This window comes from Lissotriton vulgaris, chromosome 3_2 (genome assembly GCF_964263255.1).
Source record: "Lissotriton vulgaris chromosome 3_2, aLisVul1.2, whole genome shotgun sequence".
Classification (NCBI taxonomy): Eukaryota; Metazoa; Chordata; class Amphibia; order Caudata; family Salamandridae; genus Lissotriton; species Lissotriton vulgaris.
The window spans coordinates 133,504,846-133,518,529 of NC_141690.1; the positions used below are offsets into that span (position 1 = coordinate 133,504,846).

Below are 13,684 nucleotides of genomic sequence, written 5' to 3' on the forward strand. Positions count from 1 at the left end.
AAAAAAACATCAGCCCATGGTTTTCCGAAGCTCTTTGACTTGAAAAACAGCAATGTAGGAGACAGCAAAGATAATGACAATTGTACTATGATCCCCAAGAGCAAACACTTTATAAGCAGGCTCTGACAGACTACAAAACGTCTCCTTATAAAGGAAAAAAGTAATTATTTCACACAGAAAATAGAATCCACTCAGGCTTCTACTAAACAACTGTTTAAGGTGGTGTTCAAACTTGCGCCACCACCAGAAAAGCACTCAATATTGCTTCTCAAGCTTTATGTGGCTCTTTAACCCCGGGTTTTCAGGCTAAAGCAAATCAAGTTTACTTTAAGTTTTAGGCTTCCACCTTCTGTGAGACTCTAGTTGACCCAGACATGGTACGGCCTGAGATTTTAGCTTTTACTGAATTTCCTCCGCTTACCACGGAACAAATAGCCACCTTGGTGAGCAAGGCCAAATCTGGCTCACCGTTTGACCCTTGCCCACCTTCTACCTTGCAATTGTAGAAGGCCGGTATTCTTACGCTGTTGAAGAAATCAAAATTAGATGCAACCGATCCCAATAACTACCAACCCATCTTGGGTATTCCTCTTCCTGCTAAACTGAATGAAAAAGCGATGAATAGTCAGCTTACACAATATATTCAAGATAACCAGTTGCTTGATGAAACACAATTTGGTTTCAGATCCGGCCATAGCACTTAGACAGTGTTGATCAAAGACACAGAAGAGATAAAGAGTGCCCCGACAGAGAAGGAACAGCAGCACTTATTCTCTTGGATTTATCAGTAGCCTTTGATACGGTTGACCACGGGCTGCCGATCAACCCTAGGCATCAAGAATAGGACCAAATCTCTGCTGATAGTCTGTCTGAGAGTTTTTCCAATAAGTAACTTTGGGCAATTTTGAATCAGCCATTTTCTCTATCAGCCCCACGCTGTTCAATATTAATGTCACAAAACTTGTGCTCATAGTTAAGTCCTTTGGCCTGCCGCTAACTTCCTATGCCTATGTTACCCAATTAGTGCTGTCCGTCTATAACACATATATTAAACAATTGGGGTGTGCCTGAACCTTGTTTTTTAATGGATGCTATGAAATTCATGTTATGATCAAGCACATTATTTTTGTTTGATCAAGTATTTTCTTTATACCTTTTTATTTAAGAAAATGTTGTTTATATTTATACATTGAAGCATGAAAAAGACAAGGGTCTAGTCATATCCAAATTCTAAACATTCATGGATTACAAATCCATGCTAATATTATAAAGAGAGAGCCCAAACCTTTGAGGCGGGTAATCTCAGTAACCACAGCACCAATCACAACACCCAGTACAGGGTTAGAAAGGGCAGTTGCAGCAGAAGGACATAGGCTATGCAGACGGACACCATATACATTTAAAAGGTAAAAGAACCGTGCCAGCAAAGTAGTCCCTTGTGGGCGTGTCTGCGTTCTGCTGTGGGCGTGTACTGGGGTGTGACAAACTGCTGTGGGCATGTGCTGGGGGCGTGACAAACTCTGGGGGGCTATGGTACGTTCCGCTCTTCCTGCCCTGTGAGTCGTACGTACAAGCGCCAATTACGCAATTGCGCAGCATCAACGGGCACGCTGGGGGCGTGACACGCTGAGGCCGTGACAAACGCAGTGGGCGTGTGTCCGCCCTTCATGCCTTGTGAAGCGCCAATTACGCAATTGCGCCGCATCAAGGGGCAAGCTGGGGGCGTGACAAACGCTGGGGGCGTGTGCTACGTTCCGCACTTCATGCCATCTGGGTCCCACATTAATCAGATCGTCTGCTGTGGACGTGTGCTGGGGACGTGACAAAGGCGTTCACCAGGAAGCGTGGTAAGTAACCATTCGATAGACTCCCTTGAGGGACTGCCCGTTGTCGCACACATACTGGGGGTGCCGAATACAGTGTGTGCCTTGGCCTGGGTGCGTCTGAAAGGGCCCAACGCAGTGTGTGGCTTGGCCTGGGTGCATATGAAAAGCTCTCTGGGCCGAATAGCATCGGTATGGGTCATAAAAAAATAAGAACAGCGGGAAACAATCATTCAAGACTCACACAATTCTAATTGTTAGACGGTCGGCGCTGGCCCTCAAGCGGGGGCAAACACGACTGAGCGTGTCTGCGGGGACAATTACTGCAGCCTTTCATGCGCGCTGTTACTGAACTATCACATTAAAGCAAATTACACACGGCTGCTAACAGCAGCCAGCGCTGTAGCCGGGCTCAGGCGGCTGATCACTACACTAATCACACGCGACTGCTAACATCAACCAGGGCTGCAGCTTGGCCTCAAGCGGGGGAACACGCGAATGAGCGTATCTGCGGAGACAATTACTGCAGTCTCTCCTACTTGCTGTCACTCAACTCTCTCATTAAACAGATTTACCCGCACCTGCTAACTCTCTCATTAAACGAAATTACACGCGACTGCTAACATGAACCAGGGCTGTAGCCGGCCTCAGGCGGCGGATCACTACACTAATTACATACGCCTGCTAACATGAACCAGGGCTGCAGCTGGGACTCAAGTGGGGGGACACGCGCCTGCTAACATCAACCAGGGCTGCAACTGGGCCTCAAGTGGGGGAACACGCGAATGACTGTGTCTGCGGGGACAATTACTGCAGCCTCTCCTACTCACTGTCACTCAACTCTCTCATTAAACAGATTTACACGCGGATGCTAACATCAACCATGGCTGTAGCCGGACTCACGTGGCGGATCAGTACACTTTGCGGCACTGAGCACACACTAAACTTAACACAAACTGGAATTTAACACGCATGCGGCCTCTATACAGCGCACTGTCACACACTTCACTCTCTAAATCACTGAACTCTGTAAATCAACAATTTCATATCGCAACTACAACATCAAAGGAAATTCGAGCCGCAATTCCATACGGTTGCCACTACATTTACAAAGGACTGCACTTTCACACACCATTAACAACTTCAGTGGAGTAAATACACACTACAGACAGCTTAAAATACACGGATAGGCAACAATGACAAAGAGAAAGACACAACTTGGAAGGACATTATATAAAACACGGGCGCAAAAGAATAAGCGCATGCGCCAAAGCCAAGACACTCCTGCACAAATGTTAACAAACACGTCTGCTTCATCAACCTCTGCTGCTTACACTCACCAAACTACACGCCGTTCGGAACCTATTGCTCACCTAAATACCCAAGCACACACTTCCACTACTACAGACACTAACTACATTCAAACACAGATCACTCACACTTTCAATAATGCACAACAACACAACACACACAACATACCTGACACAACAACTGTAGCACGGACAACACTGCAATCTGAAAGACACGTATCACAACACCATGTACTAAAACAACAACACAATGTACACACTCTCAGATCTGCCTTCCACTACAACCCATTTAATGACTACATGAACCATCCACATGTAAACAATGGCAACATGGACAAGGTGTGTACCAAGTGCAACGCACTTAAATGGAAGACTGAACCACAAGGCCTTTGCTGCTCCTCAGGGAAAGTCATTATCAACAACATTGAAGATCCACCTGTACTCATTAGGCAACTACTTGATGGAAGTCATACACTTTCAACTCATTTTTTGGCAAACACGCGCCGTTACAATACTCTCTTCCAAATGACATCCTTTGGGGCAAATGAAGTAAGGGAAGGAAATTTCATGCCTACATTTAAAATACATGGGCAAGTATACCACTTAATTGGTAGTCTTCTTCCAGAAAAAGGCAAGCCGCCACAGTTTCTACAGATATATTTCCTATCTGAACAGCAACAACTACACGCACGGACACACATGGTGCTACATTTAAAGATGCAGCTTATTCAAGAACTACAGGAAACATTGCGCACTCATAACAGATATATTCAGTCCCTAAAGTACAACTATGAAATGAATATCAATAATGAGGACTTCAAAATAATTATCCACGCAGATCAACGTCCTCAAAATGCCTATCAAGGCAGATATAATGCACCCACCACGGATGAGGTTGCTGTTCTTTTAGTCAACGAAAACAAAGGGCCACGCGACATTGTCTTATGTGCCCGGGACGGACTATTACGTAAAGTTTCTGAATTGCATAGATCATATGATCCTTTACAATAACCAATTCTATTCCCTACAGGGGAAGATGGCTATTGTCTAAATATACCACAAGCCACTTCCATTAAGAACAAAACCATAACATGCATGCTGTACTATGCCTATACTCTTATTGTTCGATCCGGAACTTTCAATACCTTGCATTGGTTCCGCAATTTATTTAATCAATACATTGTAGATATGATGGCAAAAATGATCACTGAAAGACTGGACTTTATCAGACGAAATCAAACACAGCTACCTGCTGAAATTTACATCCATTTGAAAGATGCCGTTAATAAAGATCACAACGTCAATGCACAAGATATTGGGCAACACGTTATATTACCGCTACCTTCACTGGCTCTCCAAGGTACATGCACGAAAAAACACAAGATGCCATGACATACGTCAGGCAGTATGGGAGACCAGATTTATTCATTACATTCACATGCAATCCAGAGTGGCCTAAAATTAAAGCACAATTATTCCCTAAACAAAGGCCATGCGATCGACATGACATTGTTGTCAGTGTATTCAATTTAAAAGTTAAAGCATTCATGAAACTGCTAACACTAAAGGGTATATTTGGCGCTGCAAAAGCATACATATTTAAGGTTGAATGGCAAAAGAGAGGGCTGCCTTACGTACACATCCTATTGAGGCTTGAATAGAAAATACAGCCCGATGAGGTTGATCTCATTATATCCGCAGAGCTACCTGATCCAAACTCAGATAACCTACTGTTTATGATCGTTCAAAAAAACATGTTACATGGCCCTTGTGGTGAACACAACATGCATTCACCATGTAGGAAAAACGGAATTTGTACAAAAAAAACCCACGCGCTATGACTAATGAGACCGCAACTGGTGTTAATGGTTATCCTATTTACCGTAGGAGAAGCCTGGAGCATGGTGGACATACTGTCACCATCAATGTAAAAGGACAAGAGGTCACTGTCAATATTCAGTGGGTAGTTCCATATTCGCCTCTACTGTGCTGCACATTTAATGCTCACATTAACATCGAATACTGCCAATCTGTTAAAGCTATCAAATATATTTGCAAATATATTAACAAAGGGTCTGATCAAGCAACTGATACTATCGAAAACAAACACAATGAAATAGAAACATATGTCAATGGCCGTTATATTAGCACCTCTGAAGCGGTATGGCACCTTCTAGAGTTTCACATTCATGAAAGACATCCCACTGTCACACATCTAGCCGTACATCTGCCCAATGGACAAAGAGTATATTTCCATTAAAAAAAATTACAACACGTGGCACAGAACCCAAAACACACAACTCTTACTGCGTTTTTCACATTGCGTCAGTCCGACCATTTTGCTAAAACATTGCTATACCAAGAAGTACCACAATACTATACGTGGGCTAATTCCACGGGTATTAGGCGACCCAGGGGTAATGAAACACTCTGCTCTTGGTAGGATGTACACTATTCACCCAAACCAATCAGAGTGCTTCCACTTACGCATTCTTTTACAAAATGTTCGTGGTCCTACAGGGTTTGATACCCTTTTGAACATTGATGGGGAAACATTGCCTACATATCAAGCCGCATATAAAAAACTTGGTCTTATTGAAGACGACGAACATTGGAAACATACATTAGCCGATGCCACAATTTCAGAATCTCCATAAAAATTACGTGACTTATTTGTTACTATTCTGTTGTTTTGTAATCCATCTGATCCAATGGCTTTATGGGACGAATATAAAGAACATCTATGTGAAGATATACTGCATACTATACGTCAGCAAACACATAATAACTCCATCCCAATGAGCAATGACATATTTAACCAAGGACTTATACTAATAGAAGACTCACTGTATGTACAAAACGAAAAACACTTAGCAGATTTCAAACTGCCACCAGCGCTCACGACAATCCATACCCCGTACAAACAAACAGAAAACGAACAAAGTATACACAGCTTACGTGAATACATTGCACAGCACTTGCCAAACTTAGTTCCTGATCAGGCACTCGCCTACAACTGTGTAGGTCATAGTATACAAAACAAACAAGGGAAACTATTCTTCTTAGATGCCCCGCGAGGGACTGGAAAAACGTACTTAATAAATCTCATACTCACAAAAATACGCTCTTTAGGACTATTAGCTCTTGCAGTTGCATCTTCAGGGATAGCTGCAACTTTGCTCACTGGAGGTAAAACCGCACATTCAACTTTTAAACTACCTTTAACGGTGTCCCTAGAAAAAGATTCTACCTGCTCGGTACGCAAAAACGGTCCGTTAGGCACACAGATTCAAAATGTCTCTATTATCATGTGAGACGAATGTACTATGACACACCGCTCACATATCGAAGCCGTCGACAGAACTCTAAAAGACCTTAGGAGTTCAACAAACATTATGGGTGGAGTTACTTTTGTGTTTGCTGGTGACTTCCCACAAACTCTTCCCGTAGTTCCAAGAGGGACGCGCGCTGATATACTAAAGGCATTCTTAAAAGCATCACACCTCTGGAACTCCGAACAATCACTCACGTTACGCACTAGCATGCGGACACATTTGGGAGGTGGAGATACTACATTTGCTGATCTTCTACTACAAGTAGGTAAAGGAGAAGTAACTAACACAAATGGCAACATTGAAATACACAACTTAGGTATGCCTCTCTCTACCTTACTTAACCTCATCAACTATGTATACCCTGACATTGTGCATATTATCAATAAAGACTACACATGGATTTGCAAAAGAGCTATAGTTGCGGCCAGAAACTCCAGTGTCAACCATATCAATGAACACATACTACTTTTTTTTTTCATTCATATTCTTTTATTCGGTTACCACTTATTTTGCAACCATAAAAAGTACATAAATAAAAACAGTTAATTAAGAAGAAAATTCTGCAAAATATACAGCAAAAAGTAAAAAGTGAGACTACCCAGTATGTAACAATTCAAACAATAATACTGACAGAAACATAATCGGAAAGATAAAAATTAGTTAATGAGTTATAAAAATATACTGCAAAAACGAATGTAAAGCTTAAAAATAACAGTTACAATTTCTTACATAAAAGTAAGATATGTGGGCATAAAAAAGAATTAATCAAGAGCATGACGTATCTTAATGCTGGCTGTTAAAAAGGTAGCTATGCACTTTGCAAAATGTACTGAGTCCAGGAGCTGCAGGGACATAAATGCTGGATAACACGACCTTAGGCCAATTGAGCGGAGAAGTAGTAGAATCCAGGATTTTTGAGGTAATTTATAAAATTTACAAAAGAAAATAATATGAATTGTTGACTGGATAGATACACCGTCACACGGACAGTTAGTGATGGCATTCGACCAGCTCTGTGTTTGGGGGAAGGAAACTAAACGGAAAAAAGAATTGAAACGGAATCTTGTCAGGAGATATTTCTCATTGTTGGGTAGGTAAAACGATAAATATGGTTGCATACCTTTATCAGTCTGAACTGCACAGATTTGGGAGTTAGAAGGTTTTAAGATCTCAGTTGAGCCACGAAGTTCTCTTAGGTGACCCAAACAGATCCTCTTTAGCTCCTTTCTCGAGATGTCCTCCATGCTAGGTGGGTTGTCGAAGAAGGAGCTACGTCCTAGGTCTCTAAAGAAATTCCCCACATAAACTAGCCATGGAATCCTTCGCCAATTTGTTAGATCCATACAGTCCTTGTTCAAAGAACGTGTTAAATGGCACTCAGCTTTTGTCCATATGCGGTGCCATAAAAGGATTGGTTGGCATCGTATGGTATCAATGATATAGTCCATGCCTAGCTCATTATGGGAAGCGTAAGTCGGGGCATTTTCTATCGTCTGGATTGGATCTATTGGGCCATAACCCCAAACTCCAGCGCCATAGGTGGCAACGCTGTGGCACTTTACGTAATAAATCTTGTGCAGTTCCGTAGGTGCTGGTTTACCAAGTTTCCTGGAAAAGGAGACCAGGGATGTTGTTGCTCGCTGGAAAAGAAGTTTCCTGCTAGCCATGGCCTGTCGCCAGCTTAAGGAGTCGTCCACCAATATGCCTAAGTACGGGTAAGCGGATGTTTTTTCCAGCCTTGTTTTTTCAACTAAAATTGGTTTGGGATTCTTGACCTTAGGGCCAATATGCATAATAAAAGTATTTTTATGTTGACTTTGAGGCCAAGAGAGCCCACGAAAGAACAATATTTATTAAGTTGTTTTTTAGGTTGGTTCGGTGTTCTGGCAAGGATGACCGAGTCATCTGCATATAGCAGTGTTGGTATTGGGCGGTGATTAATCTGGGGTAAGTCCTGGCTCCCTTCTAGCATGGCCACTTCAAGACCGTTGGTATAAAGATTAAACAAGAAGGGAGCGAGTACGCAACCCTGCCTGACCCCTTTTCCAATGGAAAAAGGTGGCGAAAGATCGCCATTGACTCCAAATCTGACACACGCCGTTGCATCGGAATAAAGTTCTCGAAGGAAAACAATAAGGGCTGGGTCCACCCCAAGATCCCTAAGGATAGCCCAGAGTTTGGAGTGCAGTCAAACGCTGCACTGAGGTCAACGTACACGAGAAAGATGTTACCTCCTTTGGCTCCCGCATACTTCCCGATCAGGAGGGCAAGATTCAGGGCCTGCTCCACAGTCCCAAGACCCTTCCGGAAACCATATTGCAGGTCGGTCATGATGTTATTGGTTTGGTCCCAGACTTGGAGTCGTTCCAATACCACCCGACCCGCAACTTTACCCATGGAGTCCAGAAGAGAAATAGGCCTGTAACAGGCGGGATTGTTACGATTACCTTTTTTAAAGATAGGGAGTAAGATAGATGTCGACCATGAATCTATCAACCCAATTGTTGTTGCTGCAGCCAAGACCTGGGTAAGAAGTGGGGACCACAGTTCGAAGTTGTGAAGAAAAAAGTCCAGCGGGACACAATCAGGCCCAGGTACTTTGCCGGGTTTAGACGCTTTAAGAGCTTTGGCGACCTCGGCGTGGTTGAATTAGATGTTAATCGGGTAGCTGGTACTCCCTGGCTTGCTTCCACCGCCCTGGTCTTCCCCAGGAGGGTCTGGTTGAGAATTCTCAAAGATTTTTGAGAAATAGGTGACCCATTCATCTGCTGTCACTGCAACATCTAAATGTTGCCCCGCTGTTGAGTCAGCCAAAAAGGGAGATCTAATAACTTGCCAAAAAAGGGCGCTGTCTTTGTTATGGCAGCCGTTGTGTAACTGTGACCAGAGGTTTTGCTTAATTTCCCTCCTGCATTCCACTCTGGCTGAGTTGTAAAGTTTCCTTAAATTGGAGATTTCCGAAATGTCCCTCGTGGTTCTACGGAGGGCTGCCTTTAGATTTGAAAGAGCCTTAATACACTTCGTGTTGAACCATCTCTCGGTAGTACACTTTTTGTTTTTATGCTTGCCTGCGAACTCCTCTCTAGTTACCGCCAAGAGTTTCTGGAAACTGGCCATGATTGTTTGGGGAGTGGAATCTGGAGTTAAACAGTCAAGAACCCAGGGTCTAGCTTTTACAAGAACCCTCCCAGTGATTACGGCTGGATCTATCTTTGCCCATTTCACAGTGTAACCATTCACCTTATTCATAGTTAGTGAACTTTGTGTTAACTGGCTGGTGATGTTAGAGTGTAAGGAGACATTTTTGGGTACAACTGTAACACTGATGGGAAAATGGTCACTACTAACATCAGTAGAAAATTTGCCACTTGGCCCTTCATACTCTGGGAGGACATGATGTAATCAATAGTAGTTGAGGACCTCCTACCATGAAAGGTTGGTAAAAAGTCAGTTGGAGGTTCTACAAGATCATTAGTGAAACCAAGCTCTAATGAAAAGAGGGACTCATTTAGTTTGTTTCCACAAATAGAGCGTGCAAAGTGGGACAGTGGACTACCGTGCTCATCCAGTAGGCCACAGTTTCCATTATTGTAATTAGTGCATAATGGGAGATTAAAATCACCACCCCAGACCACGTATACTGGGGTTGTCTGAAGCTTATTACGCAGGGTTATTAAAAAAGTGGTAATTTCATTAAGGATATTTATACAATCCATTGTTCCAAGGTTATTATAAAAATTAACCAAGAAATAGGTACTATTTTTATTAAAATTTAGTTGTAAAATTTGATAGCTCGGGTCTTCTTTGGACCTGCATATCGTTATGGGAGAAAGAGTATTGGCAACATAAACTACCAGTCCACCCTTTGGTCTACCCAGGGCACCCTGACTAGCTGGGATGTGAAATGTTTTGTAACCCACTAGATGATATGGGGTAGTTGACCACGTTTCTTGGAGACAGACTATCTGATGTTCATTTACCGTGTCTAACCACGGCTGGAAAGACTTTTTAGTGCGTAGACCTGCAACATTCCAATACAAGATTGAAAAGCTCAGATTTGTGGTAAGGAGAATGTCGTTTGGCTGAGGTGATGGAGTTTCAGCTAGCAAGAGGTCGGTTGCGCGCATAAGCGAGCACACCGAAGAAGCCACGATCTCTGTCCTATTATCAGAGTCCTTTATCTGATGAAAATTTAGGACGTTTATACCGGTAGGAGCCAACGGCGGTCTATCCATCGTTGTATTGGGGAAGACAAGAGAAGCTTCTTGCGTAGTTCTGACCTCGTTAGCATTTGGGATAGTCGGAGTTAATTGTGAAAAAGTATGACATTCAGACAGTCTTAATTGTGTTCCAGGACCAAATGAAACACCAGAAACTCTAGGGGCCTGATTCGCGCTGGCTGTGTTCACTAACGGTCAGTCTACCATTTCCAAGCAGTCATAACGATTTCTAGTTGGAACACCTTGCCAACCCTCCATAGGAAAGTGGGTCCTGCCTGGGTACCAAGACTGTGTCTGCCAGTCTCTGCTCCCATTTCTATATCTATGACCCACATAATTCCAGGGCCCTTCTGATGGTTGTTGCCAGTTTGGAGTAGGGAAGTATTGATAGGTGTTCACTGGAGGGTAAAAAAAGGAGAGACGTTGAGCATCAATTCCCCCCTTTTTTTCCAGTGTTGGCCAGGTGCAAATATAGTCAACTGTGGTTGGGTCGTCACAGTTTACTATAATGCAGTCACCTTGTATTGTTTTACGTTCATCCCCGATCCAAGTTACTCTACGGACTGTAGAGATTCTACTTGAGTGAGGGGGCTGTAACGGCCTATTTAGACTGAGCCACTGCAAAACCTTGTTTTTAAGAGACCAAAAAGGTTCATCAGTGCCATCAGATAGTTCAGGAACACCAGTGAGAATGACCGTATAGGGGGATGCCTCGGGTGGAAGATGTATGGGGCGCCTAGGTTGCACTCCCCTTTTTTCTACCTCCGAGGATTTTGATCCCGGCGTTTTAGATGGGAGAGGTGTCTGATTTTTGTTGACAGCTTGGGCAGAACCTTTCACAGATCCTAAGGGAATTTGGGACGGGACAGTAGCAGTTCTGGTCATGGCCTAGCCTGCATCAGAATTTGACTGGGGAAGGGCTGATGTTGTGTTAGGCTTAGATTGCGTGATGGAAGCCTTAGCACCTGTAATCGGCTTACCACAGGGACCTGGTTGGGCCGGTTGAGGAGCTATTATTGGACGTTTAGATTTCACCCTCCCCTGTTTTATTTGAACTAAACTGGACTGAGTGGATGGCGTAGTGGAAAGCATTGCTATCTGTTTTTCAAGGTGCCTTAAATTAGTTTCCAGAGGTTTTAAGTGGTACATGAGGAGCTCCCTGATGCTAGCTAATAAAAACGGGGTGGTGTTACAAGTCCTACAAGGACCCCCCGCCTGGCCCGTAGTGAAAAAATTATCGGATAGGTCATCTAAATTAATCGCTGAAGGGTTGTTAACCTTTGGTACATTTAACCACTTGGACGCTATTGGAATTAGGCCCCTATAATGAGATTTCCATTGAAATGAATGAGCAGTGCATGACGAGTTACCCTTGTCATTAGCATTGAAGAGGTTAAGCTAGAAAGGACGGGCTGCCCCCCCCCCCCGGACTCTAAGGGGGTGTCAGATCTAGCTAGACTAGTGTTAGTCTTGGTCTTGCCGTTCCCCCGTTTCGGAACGGGGCCCTCCCTAGCCCCACGAGACTGCTTGTCTGGAGATGTCTCCTGCGTTTGGCATACCTCTAAGTCTGGGGTGGTTTCAAGGTCCTCTGACATGAGGGAATCTGACAAAGATTGAGTTGCTGAGAGATCCACCGAACAGGGGACTGTGTGGATATCTGCTACAGTTATAGATGGTATCAACAAAGGAGTATTGGGGCCTTGCTGGATTGGGGAAACCGCTGAGGCCAAAAGGCCCATGGAAGAGCGTTTAGCATTCACACGGTCTTGGGATACCCTGTGCTCCAGCAGGGAAATACTCTGGTTGATAACCTCGTTAGTTCGTGAAATAAATTGGTCGATGGGACCTGTGAGCTGGGCGACGCTCAAAGCAGATTTAGTTTTACTCCTGGTGCCTCTAGTCATGTTGGCCTAATTAAGGGTCACACTATTTTCCAGAGATTCCTTTTGATGGATTAAAGGGGGGTTGCCCTGTCCGGTCCTTACCGGTCACTAACGGGCAACAACGGGCCCGTCCTTGGCTCGGGCTTCGCCCGGCGTCCCACGAGATGGAGCTAGTGTCACTTTTATGCGCCTCCTGGTGCTGGGTAGTGATGCTGGAGTGACGCTGGAGACCTCAAGGGCTGCCGGGAGTTGTAGGCAGCCCCTCGCCACACTCCACTCGGCGGCCCCGCTCAGGATCGTGAAAGAGCGGCTGGGCGGCGGGAGGCAGGCGGGAGGAGCTGAGGGTCTCGTGAGCCAGGTAAATGACTTGTAGATTTTAGCACACGGTCAGCGGGTGAAGATTCAAACAAACAGGGAAGCACATACTACCACAAATCCCAGGTGAGGCGAAATGCTACAAATCCATTGATACAGTATTAGATACTGACGACGCCGTGCATTATCCTCAAGAATTCCTAAACTCCCTTAACCCTTCAGGACTTCCACCTCATTTACTACAACTTAAAGTAGGAATACCTATCATGTTATTACGGAACCTATATCCACCCAATCTATTCAATGGTACGCGCCTACAGGTCAAAACTCTTTTGCCATATATCATTACAGCAACAATTCTCTCAGGCCCAGCTGCTGGATAGTTAGCTCACATACCATGCATACCCATGATACCTACTGATCTGCCATTTCAATTTAAATGCTTGCAGTTCCCTATTAACATTGCATTTGCATCCACCATTAACAAATCTCAAAGTCAAACGTACAACGTCATAGGCATTGACTTACGAGAAGACTGCTTCACTGATGGACAGTTATATGTTGCACTCTCTAGGTCCGGCAATGTTCAAAACAAATTTATTCTCCGTCCCGATTCAAATGAAACAAAAAATGTTGTATACCGCAAGATTTTAAAATAAATTGACCTTGCAAAATACACACATTACACACATTGTATTTCATACCAAGACAACGTCGGGAAGGGCTACTAGTACATAATATATGAGGACAAATTTATTGAAAATAACAACCCTCATAGAGAAAAATACTACAATGGCT

At 43.8% G+C, this 13,684-nt stretch overlaps 1 protein-coding gene across 1 annotated transcript in view; it reads left to right on the forward strand.

The window, feature by feature from the left end:
• LOC147725418 (uncharacterized) overlaps positions 1-13,684 on the forward strand; it is a 301,666-nt gene that overhangs the window by 157,683 nt on the left and 130,299 nt on the right. The window lies entirely within an intron of this gene.